The sequence below is a fragment of the Brienomyrus brachyistius genome, chromosome 16 (genome assembly GCF_023856365.1).
Source record: "Brienomyrus brachyistius isolate T26 chromosome 16, BBRACH_0.4, whole genome shotgun sequence".
In the NCBI taxonomy this organism is placed as follows: Eukaryota; Metazoa; Chordata; class Actinopteri; order Osteoglossiformes; family Mormyridae; genus Brienomyrus; species Brienomyrus brachyistius.
The window spans coordinates 7890174-7896173 of NC_064548.1; the positions used below are offsets into that span (position 1 = coordinate 7890174).

The following is a 6000-nucleotide window of genomic DNA, read 5'->3' on the forward strand; positions in this document are numbered from 1 at the left end:
ATGTGCATGTAAGTAAATGAAATCTAACCTTCATGCAATCCAGTTGGAAGATGGGTGAATGGATGGATATGTCTCTTTTCTGGCTGACAGCTAGGTGAGTGGATCTCATTTCAAAGTACAGGTCAATCCGATCTAATGTTCTGAAGGCTAAAATGCTAATCATGAGTCAGATTTCCATGGCGACTGTCTTGTTTACGAAAGATGGAAGGATGGAATCCAATAAAGCCATAATTTATGAATCCTGCCATCTGAGAATAGGTTATGGAGTCAACGGTGAGTCAAAAAAATAAATAAATAACATGGACAGGTTCTATGAACAAAATAAAGGACATTGATATAACAAAGATAATAATAAGCTTATTAATAGTACAAACTGAAGTTACTACTGCGGCATTTAAGCAGAACATTTCAGCAGAAATTCTAATCGCAGGTTTACCAACATGATCTCATTCACTGTGAAGTTCTGTGAAAAGAAGCCCAATTGCGATTGAGGGTCTCGCATATCATCCTGCTACAGCGTCATTTATCGTCATGGAAACATCAGGGGAAACAACCGCATGGACCAAAACCATTGTGCACTTGAAATTTCATTAGCTAACTCCTTTACAGAGGGCTTTGCATTAGTCAAGAGTAAGCGAGAGAGAAGCAGCCAGGTCCAGGATGAAACATTCATACGGAGGCTCGAGCTCACAGCAGTATCGCCTGACAGGTGGATTTCTGGGCGAACACCTGGGGCGAGGATGCCGATTGTTGCAGTTAAAGGGGAACGCGTCTCTGCATGCAGATGCGCGCAGCATGGAAATACCCCACGGCACAACCGTGTCAGACTGGTCACTCGGCGGCGAAATAGTGAGGCAGTAATCAGTATGAAGAAGCAACAGAAAGACCAGTTGGATTGAGCGAAATAAATTCATAAAGCAAATCAATAAAAACAACATAAAAATATTAAAATGACGGATCGTTAACTGTTGCCTTTAACTGCTAGGCGTGGAAAAGAATATATTTTGATATATTCTTGCCAATATATTTTTACTTTTACATGTTTTGCAGCCTGACCTTCTCCCTGAGTCACGTTCAGTGTTCTCCACACCTTGTGACCTTCGACATGGACTGATTGGTTGTTTTTGAAATGGCGCCATCAGGCTTGTTAGGTCTAAGCAAAGAGAGTCTTCTGGAAAAAACGCTGAGATGTGTCCTTGGCCTTAGAAGCTAAGAACACCTTATCTTTGGGGAGGGCGCCATATGGGGCAAGACACTGAAATGAACCCATACAATTTTTACAGATCCAGGAGAGCTTCTCTTTTCATCTTCTTGTTTCATACCTTTATTGTTTTATGTATTATGTGTTAAAATTCAATCACTACAGAACTCAACCATCTTGAGAATTAGTCATTTCCAGCAAAACTCAACACTGGTTACATTTGAAAATATACAACTATTTTTACTGATTCGGCATTAGGTACACATGTAATGGTACATATGAGCACCGTCCGAGAGGAAAAGCAGCAAGCAAGATAGCCCTGCCCTTTGACCTTATTGCCAGGGCAACGGCACAATGCAGGTCAGCTGGTGTCCAAGCAGTGATACAAAGCAGCCGGCCTGAAACACCCCGGTGCCTGACGCTGACCCATGCAATAGGAAATGACCAAGTAAAGCATCAAATGCAGCATATTTCCCTAAAAGCAAGATCCATTCAAGAGTCGTTTTCACGGACGTTTGCAAAACAGGAACTCTGCTTATTATCGTCCAGATAAGGCTTGACTCATTCATCTTCAATGTATCAGACAAAATTATTTACCTGCAAGCTTGAAGGAAATATGTTAACAATTCTGCAGTAGTGTCCTACAGGGGGGTGGCATGGTGGTGCAGTGGTTAGCACTGTTGCCTCATGCCTCTGGGACCCGGGTTCGAGTCCCCGCCTGGGTTACATGTGTGTGGAGTTTGCATGTTCTCCCCATGTCGTCGTGGGGTTTCTTCCGGGTACTCCAGTTTCCCCCCCCACAGTCCAAAAACATGCTGAGGCTAATTGGAGTTGCTAAATTGCCCATAGGTGTGTGATTGTGCCCTGCGATGGGCTGGCCCCCCATCCTGGGTTGTTCCCTGCCTCATGCCCATTGCTTCCGGGATAGGCTCTGGACCCCCTGCGACCCAGTAGGATACGCGGTTTGGAAAATGGATGGATGGATGTCCTACAGGTGTTATGACAAACACCTTTATGTCAAAAACATAAAGCATGCAGTTAGAGCAGAATCCATATCGCTGGTCCACTTTTATAAAAGAAGGTCATCCAGATTTGAAAACATCTACGACAAATCCATCAGTCATTTCTTCTTAAAAAAAAAACATTTATTTGCCTTTATGGAAGTACAGGCTACAACTGGCCTTTGTCTTTTGTGCTGGTATAAACATTTGTTATGGAGGAAGGCAAATCGATTGCACTTCTCTGCCTTAAACATTTCTATGACATGGTGGAGCCAGACAGGGTGAAGATCTTTCCACCCCACCCCACCCCGATTGCCAGGGCAGTGCACAGCCCTCATGTTCGTAACGTGCCGTCAAAACACAGCAGAAAAATCTGATGAGGGATATTGTTTCAGTCACTGCTGGACGCATTTACTAAATGAAATGATTTATGCTTGTAATCAAACGTCTGCCTGACTTGGCTCCTCCCCTTTTCACTTTGGTTACTATGGAGGCAATAGAATGCGATAGGTTTCCTGACAAAGCTATTGTGGCACTCAAAGCCGCCTTGGCACGCCGGGTTCATGGTCTGAGAGCTAACAAGGGCCCTCATAAGTTCATTAAAGATGAGAACCAGGAGGCTTGCTTAACATCTCAAAGAAGCGTCTTGAATCTGGCAAAACACTTGAATGGAACGCATTGTGCATCGGGACATTTGAATATTAATGCTACAGAAGACACGTTTGTTCAGCGCGCAACGTGAAAGCTCGGGAGCTCGGCGGATGGCTTGATCCAAGTGTGAGCAGAGAAAACGTGCACCTGGGAAGTCACGGGCGCCGGACAGCGCGCACGTCCGTTTTTTTTGCTCGAAGTGTGATAAGGGGGCATCGTCTTTCTAACAGACAAATTGACCCAGGGACTGCAGATGCAACAGAAAATCCATTTGTCTTTGCACTTGCGCGTCTACCGGTTAGAAACTCCCCCATATACCTGAAAGCCGTCCAGACTGTGCTCCAAAGCTGCCTTGCAATTCTCCTGCCAGATAAAGGGCAGCCAAAACCCCAGCAGGTTTTTATCAGGCTCGAAGTAAACATGAAAATTTAAATGCAGAGGCCACCTCATGAGCAGTAATGAATATCCAAAGCATCAGGGACAGAGTACGATCCTTTTGTTTATTTTCCAAGATCAAGGTTCTATAAATATTGATAAACCTTTTACATTTTACCCTCTTTTATTAAACTAAAGCAGCAATTCTGCGTAACCACAACCACGAAAAAACAATAACATGCTAATATAAACAGCAAAAGCTAATAAAAACCTCATTTTTATTAAAAGTATGACTGACAAATCAGACACAAAATTCAATCATTTTATTCAATGGACCTTCTAACATCTGGAATGAGCATTCACCAGAGTATAGCAATTATTGGACTTAATCCCATAAGTGCATTTGGCCTTTGTTAGGTTAGCAAACAGGAAAATGGCAAGTGATTGCTTAGAATTGTGATGTCACTTTCAGACCGACAAGTATTAATCTAGCCAATATGGTTCTAATTATCGACCCGGTTAACGATGAAAAACTTTCACTAGAATAAAGGTTCAAAACATGTTTATGCAAATGCACATATTTATGCAGACTCAAAACAGTGAAATAATCTGCAAGGATTAAATGCCAAATATGTGTATGTTTCACGTGTGCAATGTTTACTAATTAAACACAGATGTGCTGCCAAACCTAGACTTGAAGCAATCCATCACAGTCTACTTCAACAGCTTGCAAATCTATGTTTATTACAGGGACTGTAGTGCTTGTGAAAGCCGTTAATATAGAAACGGGGACTTGCACTGCTCTGCAGCTATGTGTTGCTGGGAATGGGTTTTTAGGTCAGTGTATCAAAATCTCTACCTTTCAGATTGTCTTTGAAAGTCAGTTTTAATGTACTGGGCTAAATATCAGTTTAAGCAACTAAATCACATTTCACGGCAAATTAAACTATTATTTTAGGGCTCAAACGATAATTATCAAATGTGACTTTACAAAATGATTAATTAACAAAACAACATCGATTGACGTTGTGGGCAGTTCTCAGTCGATTACACAGTTGCAGTACAAAAAGTACAAAACAAATATTGTAAATATGGTTTTAGTACACAGGTGCAAATAAACAATGGTTAGTCCATAAAAATATTTAAATCACAAAACATACAGGAACGTCATTGCGCTAAAAGAAAGCGGTCGCGCTTTTGCTCAGCACTGCCCCCTATCGGATATAACTGAAATAGCGGCTTAAACTGTTTCTAACTCGCCAACTCACCGCTCGCACGCTTATCGGGGCTTTACGCGTGTAGAACAAACAATGCGATTTATTTATTTTTATTACACATACGAAATGCTGTTATATTACACGAATAGAGAGGAGAGATAATGACTAGACCAGATTGCTGTATTCTATCCCACAGGCATTTTCATTCTCTTTTTTCCATCGGAACCTCAAAATCTAGATTAAAACCTGCACACACAAGTTATTTCGGGGGCCTGGAATGCTTATTAAAGCTTCTGGATTCTTACGTTTACCCTCTCCCCTCCATTAAGATCTTAATCAAACCGCAAAAACAAAGGGTAAAGCGCGACGTTTGGTCCCTGGTGAATGTCCGGTTCTGGAGCTGGGCAGTCAGAAGCTGCGTCTAAGGTGGATGCAGGGCTTTCGGAAACTTATGGAAAACACCGACACACTACTAATGGCTGATGAAAACCCATTGAGGAAGCAACACTAGTGCACTAATGTCCCTTTCGCTGCAAGTCCACAGGACCGTCAGCATATGACCATTATTTCAGAAATACGTTCAATCGTCCAGGTACCGCACATATATACACCGTAAAATGTCCTAATCATTTACTCTCGTAAATTGAAATGCAACCTAAAAACAAGCTCTTTTATAATAATGCCCGAGACAAATTCAAGAAATTCAAAAACACCAGTTCACAACTATTAAAAAGAATTGAGCATGCAAGCGCATTAGTTATGTCGAAGTTACAATTCAGATTATCTAATTCTACTAAAATACGTACAGGGAAAATATTTTTAAGGGTACACCCCGGCGATATCAATGCTGCGGGGTCCCGCGGTCGCATCTGCGTCCGAAGGTGAAGTCGAACGAGCGACGCGCTCCTTCCATATAGCCGTGCACCTTCATCCACAATGCAGATAACGTCCACGCACGACAGCCGAACAGGCAAGTGCAAGTGGAAAAACGATCGCTACTTAGCCTCCCATCATGCGCCTCAACATTTCAATTTAAGGATAAGAGTATAAATGACAAACAAGCAGAAGCGCTTTGCATTTTAAAACGCACATAAATGGTATGTCGTTCAGTAGCTCTTCATGAAACAAAGATCTCTTAAAACGTTTAAACTCGCAAAACGTTTCATTTAATATATACGCTAGAAGTGCCTGTTAAATACATAAATTTATTTTTAAAAAAACAACAACTTTTCTTTAGAATTCCTTTGAAGTATGCGGTTTGCAAACCAGAATAACACAGGTAATATACAAAGTGACTGAAAATTGAGCATTACCTCGTCTTAAGACTTAAGCATTTAGTTTTCCGGACGGGTTGTGATGATAAACAAGGCGACGGGTGTCACATCTGCTCCTGTGTCTCAGTAATGGGGTACCTCCACTTTTACACGATCCTCCACTCTATCCGCACTGTCTCGGCGAGCCGCAGCTACTACACGGGTAAGCGCAACTCCGCCGATGTAGGGGTGTACAAACCATAAACCCAATCATGGGAAACTGGCCTCTTACCTAAAAGAAG

At 42.0% G+C, this 6000-nt stretch overlaps 1 protein-coding gene across 2 annotated transcripts in view; it reads right to left on the reverse strand.

Annotated features, from left to right (window-relative positions):
- sema5ba (sema domain, seven thrombospondin repeats (type 1 and type 1-like), transmembrane domain (TM) and short cytoplasmic domain, (semaphorin) 5Ba) overlaps window positions 1-6000 on the reverse strand; it is a 92109-nt gene extending 86109 nt beyond the window's left edge. Inside the window, exon 1 of one of the 2 annotated variants that reach the window (XM_048978901.1) lies at window positions 5759-6000. The gene's annotated coding sequence lies outside the window, so the exon portion shown is untranslated. The remainder of the gene's footprint in view (window positions 1-5758) is intronic. The other variant, XM_048978902.1, reaches the window with a different exon arrangement.